Source organism: Arachis hypogaea, chromosome 15, assembly GCF_003086295.3.
Source record: "Arachis hypogaea cultivar Tifrunner chromosome 15, arahy.Tifrunner.gnm2.J5K5, whole genome shotgun sequence".
NCBI classification, from domain to species: Eukaryota; Viridiplantae; Streptophyta; class Magnoliopsida; order Fabales; family Fabaceae; genus Arachis; species Arachis hypogaea.
In genome coordinates, this window is record NC_092050.1 from 70,960,018 (window position 1) to 70,980,114 (window position 20,097).

Below are 20,097 nucleotides of genomic sequence, written 5' to 3' on the forward strand. Positions count from 1 at the left end.
TCCAATTGGGTAGTTATCTTGGAAAAGAAACTATTCATACTTGGATCTCTTCTGAACCTTGAAAGAGGAATGAAGGGATCATGCTAGAAATACTTTCTCATGCTGGACCAAATTGGGTGTGGATGGATATATGACTATAATCCTTCCAACACTTGATTTGGGAAATGCATGTGGTGTAATCAGTGACCATACTTCATCTCTTCTCATGAGCAATTGACCAAGGAATTGGCTATTGATCAAGATTTGAGAGATTGAATTACAAGGAATTGTAATTCAATCACTTAAGATTGCCAAGGAGATCAATGAATGCATTGATTGAGGAAGAGATGAAAATGAACTTGATCCGGAGAATGCAACATCTCTTGAGCCCAATGAACTCCCCATTTCTGATCTTACCCATTCTCTTTAATTTCTGCCATTTACTTTTATGAGCAATTGCCCCATTCCCATTTAAGATTCTGCAATTTACTTTCTGCCATTTACATTCAGCTCTTTATTTCCAGCATTTACTGTTTCTGCCATTTACTTTCCCGCCATTTAATTTTCTGTAATTCTCAACTCAAATTCTGATTTGCTCAACTAGAATATTTCTTTAATTAAAGTTGCTTGATCAATCAATCTCTATGGGATTCGACCTCACTCTATTGTGAGTTTTTACTTGACGACAAATTCGGTACACTTGCCGAAGGAATTTATTGCGAGACAAGTTTTCCGTGTATCAAGTTTATGGCGCCATTGCCGGGGATTGATTTTGAATCAACAATGATTAAATTGGAGGATAACTAGATTGAGAATTTTTAGTTTGTTTGATTTAATTTTCTGTTTGAGTAATTTACTTTCAGTTTTAGTTAATTTCTTCCCCTCCCCCTACTTTTTCATTTTTTTTAGTTATTTACATTTCAGTTCACTGACCCACTAACTGTTTGACATATTGCATCACTCACACTACCAGTAATTCTGACAGAAATACTTCCTGCATTTATTTTCCTTGCTTGTGCTTTGTTGGTTGTGTGACAGGGAGAAGAAGCGGGGCTTCAACTTCCTTTGATTCAGAACCTGGGAGGACCTTCCTTAGATTAAGGAGGGAAACAAGAGAAAAATGAGTAGTGGGTGCCGAGGAAGAGGAGGAATACTTTGAACCAAACATGGAAGAAAACATGGAAAACCATCATGAAGAAGAGGCTCACAACCATGGCAGAGAAGGTCGAGCAAATCATGCTGGGGAGGAGAGAAGAGTTTTAGGCTCTTACATCAATCCAAACCCAGGAAACTGTGGAAGTAGCATTCAAAAGCCGACCATCCATGCCAATAATTTTGAACTAAAACCGCAGCTCATCACCCTTGTTCAGAACAACTGTTCATTCGGAGGAGGAATCCAAGAAGACCCCAATCAACATCTAATCACCTTCCTGAGGATATGTGACACGGTGAAGTCTAATGGTGTTCATCCTGACGCCTATAGACTGCTCTTATTTCCATTCTCATTCAAGGATAAGGCAGCCAAGTGGCTGGAGTCTTTTCCAAAGGAGAGTTTGACAAGTTGGGAAGATGTGGTGAACAAATTTTTAGCCAGATTCTATCCTTCCCAAAGAATCAACAGGCTGAGAGCTGAGGTCCAAACTTTCAGGCAACAAGATGGTGAGACTCTATATGAAGCATGGGAGAGGTTTAAGGACCTGACAAGGAGGTGTCCATCAGATATGTTCAATGAATGGGTGCAGCTACACATTTTCTATGAAGGCCTTTCTTATGAATCAAAGAAAGTAGTAGACCACTCATCCGGGGGATCTCTGAACAAGAAGAAGACCATTGAGGAGGCCATAGACGTCATTGAAACTGTAGCAGAAAATGACTATTTCTATGCTTCTGAAAGAGGGAACACTAGAGGAGTGATGGAGCTAAACAATGTAGATGCTCTGCTGGCCCAAAATAAGCTCATTACCAAGCAGCTGGCTGACCTTACCAAGAAGATGGAGAGGAACCAAGTAGCAGCAATCACCACTTCATCAGCAACCCAAGAAGGAACGAATGAAGAAGCAGAGGGTAGTCAGGAGCAAGCCAACTACATTGGGAATTCACCTAGGCAAAACCATGATCCATACTCCAAGACCTACAACCCTGGATGGAGGAATCACCCAAACTTTGGGTGGGGGAATCAACAAGATCAAGGCCAAGATCAGAGACGTCACAACCCCAACAACAATGCAGCTCACCAACAATTCACACAGAGAACATATCAACACCACCATAACAACACCTCTCCACATCCATATCAAAACCAAAATAACATTCCTCATCCTTCCACTTCTAATCCCAATCACCCATCATTTGATGACAGACTCTCAAGGATTGAGAATCTACTTGAAGGCATAGGCAAAGAGATTCAAGACAACAAGGCGTTCAAGGAGGAAGTGCGAGCAAATTTTAAAAACCAGGGAGACACCATCAAGAGGTTGGAATCTCAAGTAGGGTATCTCTCTGAGCAGATTCCCAAACCTACAGATGGATTCCCAAGTGACACAGAGAAAAATCCGAGAGGAGAAACAAAGATAGTAAGATGGGAAGATTGCAAGATGGTCACTATAAGTGATAAGGAGACTGAGGACAAGCCAAACAAGCCATCAGAACAACCTGGAGATACCTCAGCAGAGGAGAAGGAAAAAGATCACCAAGAACCAAAAATCTCACAACAAGAGCTGCTGAGACTCTATGCACCCTTTCCCCAACTACTCAATGGTGCTGTGGAGAAGAGAATATACTCAAGATTTCTTGACTTGTTTGCATCTCTGCATGTAAACATACCATTCATCAAGACCATCCAACAAATGCCTGCATACATAAAGTATATGAAGGAACTGCTTCCCAGGAAAAGCTCACTCAAGGGAGGCCAAACTATAGTGATGAACAAGGAGTGCAGCGCCCTTATTCAACCAGAGTTGCCTACAAAAAGAAAGGACCCAGGGAGTTTTCACATACCCTGTGCCATAGGAGAAACAATGTTTGATAGAGCATTCTGCGATTTGGGAGCAAGCATCAACTTAATGCCCTTGGCCCTTGTGAAGAGGCTGCAGATCAATGAGATAATGCCCACAGATGTAGTCATCAGGCTGGCTGACAACACTCAAAAACAAGCAATAGGAGTGGTGGAAAATGTGTTGGTAAAGGTTGGGAAATACTTCCGCCCAACAGACTTTGTCATATTGGACATGGAAGAGAGTCACACTCACCCAATCATATTGGGAAGACCATTCCTAGCTACAGCCAGAGCACTCATAGATGTGGAGCGAGGGGAGCTAATTTTGAGGATCCATGATGAACAGCTCGCCTTCACTATTTTCAAACACTCACAAGAAGCAGATCAAGAGAACAAGGAACCAAGGAAGGATCACAGTGAGATACTGAAGGAAGAGATGAGTACTGAAGAACAACAAGCTCATCCGGAGATTCCCTTGGTTGATGGACAAGGAAACAAGCAGCTGTCACAGCTCAAGGAAAAGCTGGAGGAACCTAAACCACCAGAGGCATGTGAAGACAACATCAAAATTCCTTTAGAAGAAGAGGCCACAAAGAGTAAGACAACATCACAAGGAATAAAGAAGAAGGTACCAAGGAGGTGGAGGAACAAAAAGATCCCTACAGAGGACTTCTCTCCAAGGGATAAAGTAATCTCAGCTTACTTCCCAGATATCCCCCCTAATCTCCCCACTGTGCCATCTCAGCAACCTAAGGTCTTCGCTATCAACAGAGTTCTCTCCTTGGAACATGTAGAGATCATTGATACTACTACTGGATATAGGTCTACTGCCAGAGGAGAAGACTTGAAGCACTATCGACCTCCCTGATGAAGGCGAAATGTCAAGCTAGTGACTCTAAAGAAGCGCTTCATGGGAGGCAACCCATGTTTTATATGCTTTTAGAAAATAGTTAATAAGTCAATTTTTATGAATTCCAACCCAAACTTGACTAAAACTTGGTGAAATCCTTGTTATGCAGTATATAGTGAAGAACAAGTTTGGTGTTCAAAGCATGCCAAGAAAGCATGAATGCAACTCAGAGCATGCTAGTCTTGGAGCTTTGAACAAAGACTTTTTCATCACAATGCTCCAAACTAAGTTTGGTGTCACCCAAGGTGCCACGAATATGCATATAAGGATGCACAGTTAGTTAGTTAGTTGGTATTCATGAATAAATAATCTAATTCTTTTTCCTTATTATTCTAGCCGTAAAGTTTAAATCTTTTTTTTATGATATTGATTATTTTATTTTATTTTTATAAGGAAAAGGAAAGGAGCATTGGAGAGAATTGATTGGACAATTAAATGAAGAAGGTTCGGCCACTTCATGAAGAGGGATTACACACTTGTTCTCAAAAGGGAACGCATTGGAAAATATTGCCATGCAATATTGAAAAGAATGGGACCCTTGAAGACCGAACAATCTCCATCATAAAGTGATGATCCTTGTCCTTTCTCCATACACAACCCCAACCGTCCATTAAGCAACCACTTTGGATATGCACCAACTACAGGAAGCCATTGATGGCCTGTCCCAGACAATATTTGGAAAGCCAAGGAGCACAGAAAGAGCTTCAACTACAGATGATGGGGCAGCAAGAGGAATCACTCTTAAGATGGATGACTCAACAAGGGGAGTGGCAAAAGCAAATGATGGAGCAGCAACTGAGTCAAGGACAACAATGGAGTGAAACATTCCAAAGGATAGAACAAAGGCAAAATGAACAACAAGGATTTATCCAGAAGCTAATCAACATCCAAGCACATCAAGGTGCACACATACATGAGATGCATCGAAGACAAATAGAACAGGCAGAACTATTGGACGAGCAAAGGGCATTCGCAGAAGGAGTTTACATGAGTGAGACTGGGCATTATATAAACACTCAAGCCAGGCTCGGATACTTAGTAGGATAGCTGCCTATATTGCATCTAGGAATCGCAAGGTATGAAGAAATAAGGGATGAATTAGCACGAGAAGAAAGACAAAGGGTGGAAGAGAGTCATGAATCAGTGAGGAAGGCACTTGAGGATTGGAAGCAAGCAAGATTGGCACGGGTGCGAGGAAATGCAAAAGGACACAAAGAGGACAAGCAAGGAGGAGAGCATGGGCATCCACATGAGTAAAAGGTGGTGGAGTTCCTTCTTTGGTCCATCTATTTTTTTTATGCTTTAAATAAAGAAGATCTTGTATGAGATAGAACATCCTTCCATGATAGTTTGAACCTTTTTCAATTCTGTCTCTTAAACTTTTTGTTGATTAGGGCTGTGTTGGCTAGTCTGAATGTCATTGCTACATCTTCACCGTGCTTATTTGTATGCTTGTCCCCTTTTGAATCAAATGAAAAGAGAATGAGTGTTTTATAAAAGACCAGAGTGGAGTTCATACTATGGAGTAAGTTCCTGAGTTTGTGGTGTGGTCATAAGTTAGCTAAGTTGGTTCAACCACAAGGTGGGAAGACAACTATCTGTCATGAATACTATGCTTTGAACATACCCATGAGACTAGCTAAATAACAAGATCCTAATAAGAAAAAGGGAAAGAACAATCAAAGTTGAAGAATAAAAGAAAAATAGCAAGAAAAGAGGCTAGGCACCAAGGGTTTGAGTCTTGAGGGATGTGTCTGTGGTGTTCCTGTACCAAGGATCTGCTTGGATTACTAAGCTCTCAGGGGTGCTTTATCACTTGGTAACTTGGGTTAACTAACCCGGGATTATCAGCTGAAAGTCCACTATCAAGAGCAATCTTTGCTACAGAACATTTAGTAACCCAAAGAGGTGCTGGACACCAAGACCTCAAGGAAAGAAAATAAACAAACCATGTGCCTGTGGTGTGTATGTATAAGGGAGAGACTTGAGGAAGTAAGTCCTTAGGGGTGCTTCAACACCTAGCACCTTGAACCAACTGGTTCGGGAGTGTTGGCTGAAAGCTTATTTTAAAGAGTTGCCCCCTTACAGAGCACTTAGCCTAAGAACACAAATAAGCCCTGAAATGACAACAAAAGGATCAATGAATAAAAGTCTCATGGGATGCAATCACAGTGAGTATTCTAAGACATGATAAAGGTCTAAAAGCCAGTGAAGGAATGAACCTAAGTTGCTATGCATGAAACCACCATAAAACCAGAAACATGACTTCCACAAGAATGACTCATTTCTCTTGGCATTCCATTCATCATTCTCTTGTTCCAGTACTTGCTTAGGGACAAACAAGCTTTAAGTTTGGTGTTGTGATGCCAGGGCATTTTGGCCAGTTTTACTGACCTTTTCTTTTCTGTTTTTAGGGTAGTTTAATGCATTTTCTTAGAAAATAAGCTCTTTTTGTGTAGATATTCACTTACATCTTGATTCAAGCATACATTGTGCACTTTACATGATTTCATGAGGATTTTGCATGAATTTAATGACAAATTGGATGTTGCATTTCCCATGACTTGGATTAGAACTTTGATGCACTTTATTGCTTGATTTCAGGACAAAAGAAGCAAGGAAGAACCACGTTAGCAGCCACGTTAATCGAACTAACGTGACCTCTAACGTGGAATGGGAGTTAACTTGCAAAGTTAATGAGAAAAGTAATCGCCAATAACGCCCTTGAAGCCATCATAGCCCACGTTAAGAGTCATGTTAACTTAGTTAACGTGAACTCTAACGTGGAAGAAGACAATAAGGCCAACGTTAGTGACACTCCCCTTTGTCACTAACGTTGGACCAAGCTCATAATTGGCCACGTTAGTTGCCACGTTAACTTAGTTAACGTGGCTTCTAATGTTAAGAAGCAAAAGGGAAGCCAATGTTCGTGACATTCACCTTTGTCACTAACGTTGGCCAAGCTTCCATAAGCCACGTTAACTCCCACGTTAACTTAGTTAACGTGGAAGCTAACGTGGAGAGAGCAATTGGTCGCCAACGTTAGTGACACTTTCCTTTGTCACTAACGTTGGGGTGAACCACCAAGAGCCACCATGAGCAACGTTAACTCCCACGTTAACTTAGTTAACGTGGAAGCTAACGTGGATAAAGAGGTAATGAGCCAACGTTAGTGACACTCACCTTTGTCACTAACGTTGGAGATGGCTAGCATGACTATGTTAGAAGCCACGTTAACTTAGTTAACGTGGACTCTAACGTGAGAAAGAGGGGCACATTGGAACGTTAGTGACAAAGGTAAGTGTCACTAACGTTCTCGAAGGATTGGCAAGCTTACGTTAAGAGCCACGTTAACTAAGTTAACGTGGACTCTAACGTAGGGAAGAGGGAGGCTTATCAACGTTATTGGGAAAGGTAAGTCCCAATAACGTGTGCGAAGGACCAAGAGGCAACGTTAGTGGCAACGTTTGTGCCACTAACGTTGAGGTTAACGTGGCTCATACTTGGGTGAGCAACGTTAGTGAAAAAGGTGATTGTCACTAACGTTCTCGAACCCACACTTTCACTTAACGTTAACACCACTAACATCCTGAGCTAAAAGTCCCTGCCTACTTCACACTTTCTCTCTGCAAGAAAAGCTAAGCCCAATGATGAAGATAATTGCTTCAAACTCAGGATCCAAAGGCCCATACCCAAGACTTGAAGAGCCAACTAGAAGATCAGAAGAGTAGTATATATAGGTGTAGCTTTGAATTAGTGGGGAGCGGAAAACTTTGGGGAGCCTTTGGGCATAGAACTACTCTCTGTATTTTACTTTCTCTGCACTTCTAGTTTACTTTCAGCATGTATTCTCCATCTTTGTTTTCATTTTCCAAAGCTATGAACAACTAAACCCCTTTCATTGGGTTAGGGAGCTCTGTTGTAATTTGATGGATCAATTTTAGTTTTCATTCTCCTTCTTCTATCTTTTCTCTTGATTTTAATAGAAAGCTTTCAATCTTCATCCAATTGGGTAGTTATCTTAGAAAAGAAGCTATTCATACTTGGATCTCTTCTGAACCTTGAAAGAGGAATGAAGGGATCATGCTAGAAATGCTTTCTCATGCTGGACCAAATTGGGTGTGGATGGATATGTGACTATAATCCTTCCAACACTTGATTTGGGAAATGCATGTGGTGTAATCAGTGACCATACTTCATCTCTTCTCATGAGCAATTGACCAAGGAATTGGCTATTGATCAAGATTTGAGAGTTTGAATTATAAGGAATTGTAATTCAATTACTTTAGATTGCCAAGGAGATCAATGAATGCATTGATTGAGGAAGAGATGAAAATGAACTTGATTCGGAGAATGCAACATCTCCTGAGCCCAATGAACTCCCCATTTCTGATCTTACCCATTCTCTTTAATTTCTGCCATTTACTTTTATGAGAAATTGCCCCATTCCTATTTAAGATTCTGCAATTTACTTTCTGCCATTTACATTCAGCTCTTTATTTCCAGCATTTACTGTTTCTGCCATTTACTTTCCCGCCATTTAATTTTCTGCAATTCTCAACTCAAATTCTGATTCGCTCAACTAGAACATTCTTTAATTAAAGTTGCTTGATCAATCAATCTCTGTGGGATTCGACCTCACTCTATTGTGAGTTTTTACTTGACGACGAATTCGGTACACTTGCCGAAGGAATTTGTTGCGAGATAAGTTTTCCGCGTATCACTTTGGTTGAGTAATTGGTGACACTTAAGTTGTCAAACTCAACTGTTGATTGAAAATTGGAATTTGCTGATTGATTTGGATCCCTCTAAAGCTAGTCTTTCCACAGGAGTTGACTAGAACTTGAGGAATCAAATTGATTAGTCCACTTGACTTTCCTTTATTTAGTAATGGTTAACTAAGTGAGAGCAATAAACAATTCTCATCACACCTGATAAGGATAACTAAGATGGGATTTCCAGTTCTCATACCTTGCCAAGAGATTTTCTAATTATTAATTTATTTTTCTTGTCATTTAAATTACTTGTTCATTATTCAAAACCCAAAATATACTTTTCCATAACCAATAATAAATCATACTTTCCTGCAATTCCTTGAGAGACTACCCGAGGTTTAAATACTTCGGTTATAAATTTTTTGGGTTTTGTTACTTGTGACAACCAAACTTTTGTACGAAAGGATTCTCTGTTGGTTTAGAAACTATACTTACAACGCGATTATATTTGTGAATTTCTTTACTGGCAGAAATTCGATCGTCAGCCTTTCTTGGTCATAGTCTCTTTTACTCTCGTCAGCCTTTCTTGGTCATAGTCTCTTTTACTCTTGTTTTTGTAACAGCTCACAGTGACTCTTATGAAAGCAAACTATTATTTTATTGATGTTGAAAAGACTTAAAATAACATTGCATTCTCTTGTAATTCAAAAGACTCATAAAAGACTTCAGTACATAAAAAAAACTAAGCATTAAATAGAAACTATCTTAGCATTGCTATTTATTCTTAAATAAAAATCAAAACATAAAGACAAACCTAAACAGAATTCAGAATTTAGAGAGTGTCAACCATGGGACTTAACAACCTTGAGCAGCTTCAGTTCATTGGCCCTTTTCCTTTGTCTTTCTTCTTGGAGGGTGGGAGTCTTCATCATCCTTCTTAGAGGATCCCTCTTGTGCCTTTGTGTCTTTGGGCTTCCAAAATCCTAGCCTCCTCATGTAGTTTCTTTCATCCTCCTTGTACTTGGCCAAAATTTCTTCTTGTCTTGCACTCAACTCCTCCATTCCTTGCATGAATGTTAGGTATCCAGGGTTTAAAGAAGCCAGAGCATTACACAAGTGATTTAGCTTCGCTTGTGTGTTGATATCATATTGCCTCCTTGAAATGGTTCTGGCATCATAAAGATTTTTGAACTCAGCAAGGTTCCTCTGTTGCCATTTGTTCTGCTCCACTATTTTGTTGAGTGCACTTTGCATCTCTCCCTAGTCGAACTGTTCTTGCTGTTCCTTCCTCATGTCCTCCAAACTCCCTTGGAGTTGTTGTATGTTCTCATTCACTTGGTCTCATTGCTTTTGTTGATTATCCTTGAGTTGGTTGACATCTTCTCTCAGATGATGTAGGTCTCCCTTCATTTGGTGTACGTCTCCTTACAGTTGTTCCCAGTTAAAACCTTCATGAAATTGTTGGTATTGTTGGTATGGTGGTGGTTGGAGTGCTAGGAAATGTGGTTTCTCTTCAGCTTCTTCCTCTTATTGTTGTTGCTCTTGTGGCACATGGCCATGAACTCTAGGCCCCCTTCTTCTCTCAAGTGGGTGGATAGCTACTACTTTGGCCATCTTCTTGAAAGTTATGGGCTTGTCTTGTTCCACTAGCACTTCATCAATAATTTTCTCCACCCCTGCTTCATCACACAGCCTTTGGATGATGCTGGAGAATGCCAACCTTGAGCTATCTTTGGTGCTTTTCAGCACTTTGTTGATGTTGTTGGTAATCAACTCCCCAACATTGACATTTTCTCCTCTTATTATGCTGTATATGAGCACAGCTCTCTCTTTAGTTACATCTGAAGTGTTGGATGTGGGAATTAGAGACCTTCTCACCAAGTCCAGCCACTCTCTAGCTTGGGGGCTCAAATCTCTTCTTCTCAGCTGGTTGGGCCTCCTATCCTTGTCATTTATCCATTGCACATTCAGCACACAGATCTCATTGAGGATTTCACCAAATCCTGAGTCTTGTTTCTTAACCCTCTCTTCATAGCTCCGGGTGGAGTTTGTTTTCTTCACCATTAGCATTCTATCTATGTTGGTGGGGCTATAATCAATGGCCTTCCCCCTCACTTAGCTAAGATAGCCATAGGGTTATCCTGGCTGAGGCAAAGCATTGGCATAGAACTCTCTCACCAAGCTTTCCACCACCTTCCTTGGTGGGTTGCAAAAGAGCGCCCAGCCTCTATTGTTTATCTCCCTGTTGATCTCAGGGTGCTCGTTTCTCCCTAACTAGAAACCAACCTCTGGGATGATTTGCCTCTCACTCACCCAACCATAAAATTGGTTTTGGTTGAATGATGAGAGGAACTTGTACTCATTGAAGCTTGAACTTGAGGATCCAGAAATTGGTTCCTTAGTCTTTCTTTTCTTTGATGCTGAGGCTTTTTGTGGTGCCATTGGGTTGAGAGAGGGTGTTTGAAGTGTTAAAGAAAATTGGGGAAATTTGCAAAAGAGCAAGCAAAACACAGTTTTGCTCCAACACCAAACTTAGGACTTGATTGTCCCAATCAAGAAAAGGGAAAGAAAGTAAGGAAAAGAGGAAGAGACGAGAAGAAAGAATGAAATGTATGGGTTTTTTTTTGTGTGTGAGGTTGGGGTTTGAAGTGGGAGGAGAGGTCGAAAAAGTAGGGGGTTTTATAGGGGGTGGAAAGTGTGGTCTGAATGGTGGGAAGTGAAAACACTTCAATGTTTTCCCACTTGGGAAGTGGCGCCTAGCATGGGAAGAGGTGCCAATCCTTATCCTTCTTTGCTTCCTGCATGTGTTGAGTTCCAAAGTGCAAGTACACTTTGACTTCCTTCTTGATGACCCATCAATCATGTGGGTCCCATTCTCTCTCCTAAAATTAAAATAAAAAACCCCATCAGTAATGACAAAAGACCCCTTTACATTCCTCATAGTATGAACCAATGAAATTGCAACTAATGAGTGTCCCTTGGGACACCAAACTTAATCCCATTGCATCTTAATAAATTTGGTTCATCATTAGGTTTTAATGTGTTCATGATGGTGAATTAATTTTCATCCTTTTGCATTCTTTCACCTCTAACCCCTTCAGAACACATTTAAAACCAACTTTCATGTGTTCACCAATTTATTAAATGATTTTAACTTGGATGGCATTGGGCTTGCTAGGTGATCTTCATGTGGTGGTGGCCACACCAAACTTAATCTCTGGGCTTACTTATCAAAAGTTACTTCCTTCAAAGGATTGTAAGCCTAGATTAAGTGGGTTGGTGGCCACACCAAACTTAGCTTTTTAGCTAGTTGCCAGCCCAATTACTTATCCTCAGAAAATATGTTCATGAAGTTACACTTTCAGAATAAAGAGAAAACAAATTGAAGATTTTCTAACTACCAAAAACTGAAATTTAAAATTTCTTAATCTACCACCTACAATCTACCTATAGGAGGTAATGAAACAAAACGTTAAACTAAGACTCAAACTATCTAAGTCAACAAATTTAAGCTACTTCTAAGAAAGTAGTAAATCAAAAGATATAAGGTGATGGGGTATCTCCCAACTAGCACTTCTTTATCGTCACTAGCTTGACGTTCTTCCATTCTTATTGATGTTGTAGCTCACTCTCTTCTCATCCAGTGAGTCTCCCAAGTAATGCTTGAGTCTATGGCCATTCACAGTGAAGGTTCTTTGTGTTTTGTCCTCCATGAGCTCTACATGACCATAGAAAAATACCTTGAGGATGGTGAAGGGTGCTGACCATCCAGACTTAAGCTTCCTAGGGAAGAACTTGAGTCTTGAATTGTACCGCAGCACCTTCTGTCCTTCAGTGAACTCCCTCCTTGCTATCTTCTGATCATGCCACCTTTTTGTATTCTCCTTGTAGATCTTTGCATTCTCATATGCTTGATTCCCAAATTCCTCCAGCTCATTGAGCTGTATTAGCCTTCTTTTCCCAGCAGCTTGATCATCAAAGTTCAACATTTTTAGAGCCCATAATGCTCTATGCTCAAGCTCAACTGGTAAGTGACAAGCCTTGCTAAACACCAATTGGTATGGAGACATCCCAATAGGTGTTTTAAAGGCTGTCTGGTGCAAGAATTGTAAATCACACTTTTTACAACTCGTACCACTAACCAGCAAGTGCACTGGGTCGTTCAAGTAATACCTTACGTGAGTAAGGGTCGATCCCATAGAGATTGTTGGTTTGAAGCAAGCTATGGTTATTTTGTAATTCTTAGTCAGGAAATTAGTAATAAAAGTTATTGGGTTTATGAAGAGTAAAAAGCATAAATTAAATAGTACTTGTTATGCAGTAATGGAGAATAGATTGAGGTTTTGGAGATGCTCTGTCTTCTGAATCTCTGCTTTTCTACTGTCTTCTTCTTCATGCACGCAGGTCTCCTTCCATGGCAAGCTGTATGTTGGTGGATCACCGTTGTCAATGGCTACCATCCGTCCTCTCAGTGAAAATGGTCCAAATGTGCTGTCACCGCATGGCTAATCATCTGTCGGTTCTCACTCATGTTGGAATAGGATCCATTGATCCTTTTGCGTCTATCACTACGCCCAGCACTCGTGAGTTTGAAGCTCGTCACAGTCATCCCATCCCAGACCCTACTCGGAATACCACAGACAAGGTTTAGACTTTCCGGATCTCAGGAATGGTCGCCAATAATCCTAGCCTATACCACGAAGACTCTGATCATGAACCAAGAGGCTAAGAGATACACACTCAATCTAAGGTAGAACGGAAGTGGTTGTCAGGCACGCATTCATAGGTTGAGAATGACGATGAGTGTCACGGATCATCACATTCATCACGGTTAAGAACAAGCGAGTATCTTAGAACAGAAACAAGCGTGATTGAATAGAAAACAGAAGTAATTGCATTAATTCATCGAGACACAGCAGAGCTCCTCACCCCCAACCATGGGGTTTAGAGACTCATTCCGTCATAAATACAATATGAAACGTGTAAAAATGTCATGAGATTCATAGTAAGTCTCTAAAAGTTGTTTTTATACTAAACTAGTATCTAGGGTTACAGAAAATAAGTAAATAAGTGCAGATAGTGCAGAAATCCACTTCCGGGGCCCACTTGGTGTGTGCTTGGACTGAGTAATGAAGCCTTCACGTGTAGAGACTTCTCTTGGAGTTAAATGCCAGGTTGCAGCCTATTTCTGGCGTTTAACTCTGGTTTGTAACCTGTTTCTGGCGTTTAACTTCATAATAGGGCAGGAAGTTGGCCTTTGAATGCCAGTTTGCGTCGTCAAAAATTGGGCAAAGTATGGACTATTATATATTGCTGGAAAGCCCTGTATGTCTACTTTCCAACAAAATTGAGAGCGCACCAATGGCGCTTCTGTAGCTCCAGAAAATCCATTTCGAGTGCAGGAAGGTCAGAATCCAACAGCATTTTCTGTCCTTTTTCAGCCTCTGAATCAGATTTTTGCTCAGGTCCCTCAATTTCAGCCAGAAAATACCTGAAATCACAAAAAAACACACAAACTCATAGTAAAGTCTAGAAATGTGATTTTTGCATAAAAACTAATAAAAACATAGTAAAAACTAACTAAATTATACTAAAAACTACTAGGAAACAATGCCAAAAAGCGTATAAATTATCCACTCATCACTATCCTGTAGGCCCATAATGTATCATCCAACTTCTTAGACCAATCCTTTCTTGAGCTTCCAACAGTTTTTTCCATAATTCTTTTGAGCTCCCTGTTTGAGATCTCAGCTTGTCCGTTGGTCTGTGGATGATATGGAGTTGCCACTTTGTGTTTGACTCCATATCTGAGAAGGAGTGTCTCAAGTTGCTTGTTGTAGAAGTGTGTCCCTCCATCACTAATAAGGGCACTAGGAACTCCAAATCAGCTGAAAATATTCCTTCTCAAGAAGCTTAGCACAACTTTGTTGTCATTTGTTGCAGTGGCTATGGCTTCTACCCACTTTGACACATAATCTACAGCCACCAATATATAATTGTTTGAGTAGGAGGATGGGAAAGGTCCCATAAAATCAATTCCCCACACATCAAACAACTCTAACTCCATTATGAACCTTTGTGGCATCTCATTTTTCTTGGGTAGTGATGAGCGGGACTAGTAGCTTTTTGCCTCTTGAATAGTTTTGGCATCTCACTTTATCCCTTGAAGTTCAGAATGATTGGCATCTATAGGAACTTAGAATTCAGATAGTGTTATTGATTCTCCTAGTTCAGTATGTTGATTCTTGAACACAGCTACTTTATGAGTCTTGGCCGTGGCCCTAAGCACTCTGTTTTCCAGTATTACCACCGGATACATACATGCCACAGACACATGACTGAGTGAACCTTTTCAGATTGTGACTCAGCTTTGTTAAAGTCCCCAATTAGAGGTGTCCATGGTTCTTAAGCACACTCTTTTTTTGCTTTGGACCTTGACTTTAACCGCTCAGTCTCAAGTACACCTTCACGCCACAAACACATGGTTAGGGATAGCTTGGTTTAGCCGCTTAGGCCAGGATTTTATTCCTTTAGGCCCTCCTATCCACTGATGCTCAAAGCCTTGGATCCTTTTTATTACCCTTGCCTTTTGGTGTTAAGGGCTATTGGCTTTTTGCTCTTGCCTTTTGGTTTAAAGAGCTTTTGGCTTTTTCTGCTTGCTTTTTCTTTTTCTTTCTCTTTTTTTTTTCGCAAGCTTTTGTATTCACTGCTTTTTCTTGCTTCAAGAATCATTTTTATGATTTTTCAGATTATCAAATAACATGTCTCCTTTTTCATCATTCTTTCAAGAGCCAACATATTTAACATTCATGAACAACAATTTCAAAAGACATATGCACTGTTCAAGCATTCATTCAGAAAACAAAAAGTATTGTCACCATGATGGATATTTTGGAAAATTAATTCCAACATCCAAACTCACCGGCAAGTGTACCGGGTCGCATCAAGTAATAATAACTCACATGAGTGAGGTGGATCCCACAGGGATTGAAGGATTGAGCAATTTTAGTTTTTAGTGGTTGATTTAGTCAAGCGAATCAAGTATTGGTTTGAGTGGTTTGTGATTAACAGAAGCCAAATTGCATGAAATGTAAAGGAAGAGAGAAGAATTGCAGTAAATCAAAGAGAACAGAAAGTAAAAGTGCTGAATCTTAAAGAACAAGTAAATTAAATTGCAGAAGCTTAGATTACAAGAAATGTAAATGACTGAATCTTAAAGTGTAAGAAAGGTAAATTGCTTGAATTGTAAAAGGAATTGAGAGCTGGAATTGCAGCAAATTAAACAAGCAGAAGTAAATTGCAATAAACAGAAGAGTAAAAGATGAATTGAATTTAAGTAGATCTCAAACAGAAGAGTAAAAATGCTTGAAGAATTAAAAACAGAAAGTAAATGGAGCTCAATTGCAGAAATTAAAAGAGAGATTGAAGATCTCAGGAGTGGAAGAGACTAGAAAACAAGTCTAGATCTCAAATCCTTCCTTGATCCAACAGGAACAATTGCAAAAGAAAATGGAAAAGTAAATTGTAGAAGAAGTAGAAAGTGAAAGCAGTAAACAGAATTTGAAATGTAAATAAAAGTTTCTTAGAATTATGCAGAACGATAAAATAAGAGATCTAAAGGTGAGATTGAAACAAAATTTCTTCAATTCTTCACCCAAGATCCAAAACAAGAAGTAAAGAGTGCTCAAGCAAGAATAAGGAAGAAGAAAGATCAATTCTCCTTCCAAATTCTCTAAGATCCAAATTCAAAGTAAAAAGCTCAAAATTACAAAAAATGAGAATTCTCAAAGAAGCAAAAAGGTCTTTTCTAAATCAAAATAACACTTATATATACACTTCCTAATTTAGATCTAAGAATTTGGGTGGGCTCTAAAATTTGGTGAAGAAATGAATTAATTTGGATTTTTAATTGATTTTTGGCCCAAGGTGCACCTCCCAGGGGCTGGCTCAGTTCAAATACCAAACTGAGTGCCCAATGTTGCCTTGTGTTGCCCAATTTGGTGCGCCCAGCCTTGTTCAAGTTGATCTTCAATAGAGCTCAGTTGGAAAATTGAACTGAGCTCTATGTCTTGCCTTGGTGCATCCCATTCTGCATGTCACAGCCCCTTTGTCCGTGTCAATTTGTGCGCAAGGTTCCTTCCTTGGTGTGCCAAAGTGTGCGGGATGGGGAGAGTAGCGCTCAGTTGGGAAAAACAACTGAGCTCCCATTGTGGCGCCTTGCTTTGGGCTTCAAGCTCCCAGGTTCGAATCCTAGTGGAAGCAAACTGATGCTAATTTCCTTGGAAGAGTGGAGCAGTCCTTCCTTGCCTTCCATAAAGCTCCTTGGTTCGAACCTTGGGAGAGCCATCCTGGCTCATTTTCCTTTCACCAAGAGTAGCGCTCCTCCTTTGTTTTGCATGAGCTCCCAGGTTCGAATCCTAGCCTACCCACCTTGGCTTATTTTCCTTGCAAGCTTGGTAGTGTGAGGTTCCTTGTTCGAACCTTGGAGGAGGCTTTTTGGCCATTTTCTTCTTATTTTCCTTGCAAGGAGCATTCCTTGCTTTCCTTGGGTCATGAGTTCAAGACCTTGTGGCTTCATTCCTTGGAATTTTGCTTTGAATTAATTTTGGAGAACCCCCGATAAAGCTCACTTAGTGAACTGAGCTTTATGTCCTTGCATTGCTTTCTTTGGTGCTCAGTTAACTAAGTGAACTGAGCTTTGTGCCTTGCTTTCTCCTTTCTTTCCTTGTGGAGCTCGGTTCACTCTCTCAACTTAGCTCTCCTTCTTCCTCAATGTTGCTACGCTTTTCTTCTCTTGGGCACGCTTCTTGCTTCCTTTGGGCACGCTCCTTAGGCCACGCTTTTCTTAATTTCTTCTTTCTTCACTTACAAGTAATCAAAACAACTAATCAAAGTATCACCAAATTCACAAGGTTTAAAATTCATTCATAATTCAATTAATTTTTGCTTAAACCTCATGATTTTGTATCAATTAAAGGGTGATTAGTTGATTTAACAAAACATGCAATTCCACTCCAAATTACTTACTCACAATGCAAGAAAGTGCATAAAACCTAATAAAAACAAAGAAAAAGACTAGTAAAACTAGGCTAAGATGACTTGTCATCACAACACCAAACTTAAAACTTGCTTGTCCCCAAGCAAGAAAAGAATTATGCTCGAAAGTTCTTTCAATCAGAAGTGGATTGAAGAATAATTTTTCATATCCTGTGAGTGAAGTGATTAAGTGACAGTGGGGTGAACTCTAAGTTATATGCTCATGCAAGGGCTTCAGTGCTTACTAGTCCCTACATCTTGGAAGTCTTAGGTCCTAGGACTTTCATCCAAATGATACCATGGAGATCTCTCTATAGGTAATCACCTTGAAGCAGCTTATGGTTTTTGTGTTTTGGCTTTGACTCTAAGTGTCATGTCTCAAAGCGGCTCTTTAAATAAGCTTTCAATCAATACTCCTAAACCAGTTGGTTTTAAGGTATTAGGTGTTGAAGCATCCCTAAAGATTTACTTGATCAAGCCTCTATCTTTGACACAATTCAACCACAAGCATTCACTAGGATAACAACTCTTTGAGTTCTTGTTTGTTTTTTTCTTTTCTGCCTAGTAATTGATGCTCAGAGCCTTGGGCCATGTTCTTTTGTTTTTTGTATTTTCTTTATTTTCTTTTGTTTGCTGCTTCTTGAATCAATAAATGTTTAAGAATCTCCACAATACTTCTTTGAACTCTATGTCCTGTCTATGAGCTCCCATGCAAGTTTTCACAAGCATGTAACCTCAATGCATAATCATACAACTAGAACCACCACTTCTCCTAATCTTTTGCTTGCCTCAAAACTGTTTAATTCTTTAATCTTTCTTTTCAAAGAACTGTCATGTGATGCTTTTTTTTTGAGACATTGAGTGCAAACAAGTTTAGAGAGTATAGGGTTGTGAATGATCAAATATCTTAATTATTGAATTACAGAGAAACTGTACTAGACAGAAAGACAGATAGGGGTATAATATCACTGTCAATCATAGCAGTGATGCAAAATAATCACTTAACAATACAACCTTTTGGAGTTTACTTGCTTTACTCCTCATCATCATCATTGCTGTTCCTCACATTCTTCTTTCATCTCTTTGGTTGATGATGCTTAATCTTTTCCAAAAACTTGTATGATGCTCTGCAGTGATATTTGAAGTTGCTTGTTCCCCAAGCACTTGAAGAATGGTTAGCATGCATGAATTATTTATGGGCTTTTGAACTTACTTTGGTGTGGGAACACCAAACTTAGCACCTTGCCAATGGTTCTCATGCATCAGATTAACCGTGTGTGAAACTCTTTTTCTTTTTCAAAAGCAATAAAACTAATAACTAGAAAACAACAAAATAGTTAACTAGTTTATCTAACTGCTTGAAGCTAGAATTATGCAGAAGGTGAGAATGTGTTTTATGATGAAGTTTTTGGTGGAACACCAAACTTAAAATCCTTCATTCTCCCTTAGATTATTTTGGTGTGCAACACCAAACTTAGCTTCTTGCAGTACAGATAAAACTAATTGACCTTTTTATTAAAATAGCTATGAAAAGAAAACTACCTCAGGTTGGGTTGCCTCCCAACAAGCGCTTCTTTATTGTCACTAGCTTGACATCCTCCATCCTCTGATCATGGAAGTTGAGAATTCTGTTGCCTTTGATTTTCTCATCTTACTGTGGGCTTTCTTTCCTCTATTTCTTCTTGAGGAACTTCTCTGTGGTGCTTCTCTTTGATGATTGTTTCTTTTTCCGTAGCCCTCTCACTTCCCTCTATGATTGCCTTCCATTTCTCCCACCTAGAAACTTTCTCATTGTCTTTCAGGTTGTCTTCAGTGGCTTTGGGGAAAGTATTTGCCCTCTTCTCACCCGTTTCTGCAAAGTGCTTAGCTAGTTGTTCCATTTGCCTCTCAATTCTTCTGATTGAGGCTTCCTGGTTCTTTGTTGTCACCTCTTAGTACTTCATCATTCTCTCTATTAAGATCTCCAAGTTGGTGATCCTATGAGATTCTTGTGAGATTAGTTGGTTGTGGGGTGTTGGGGGTTGGAAGGGTGGGTATTGTGGTGGTGTGTAGTGGTTGTTATTGGTATGGTGGTGTTTTTGGTAGTTTGTGGAGTTGGGGTTGTTGTAATTGAAGTCCCTTGGTCCTTGATTTTGGTGCTCGATCCTCTTCCTGTTAAAATGAGTCCTCCAGGGTGGGTTGTATACATCACCCAGAGACTTGTGTTGAAACAGGCTTGAGGTACTGTTTAGAGAGTGTAATCACTCATGACTTTGTTGCTCATAGTTAATTGCTCCAAAAACTTTTTCAGGTTGATTCCATCCATGTAATTTTTGAGGTAGGTTGTATGCATTTACTACAGCAATTTGCAGCTCATTGATTTTTCTGACCATCAAATCCAGTTGTTGCAGAGTTTGTTGATGCATCTGCTTGTTTTGGTTCACGACTGCATTTACACCTTCAGTTTCCATCACTCCTTTCTC

The 20,097-nt window shown here is 39.8% G+C and overlaps 1 pseudogene; it reads right to left on the reverse strand.

Annotated features, from left to right (window-relative positions):
* Window positions 1-1,598: 1,598 nt before the first annotated feature.
* On the reverse strand, window positions 1,599-1,700 carry LOC112752734 (small nucleolar RNA R71; annotated as a pseudogene).
* Between the last annotated feature and the right edge of the window lie 18,397 nt (window positions 1,701-20,097).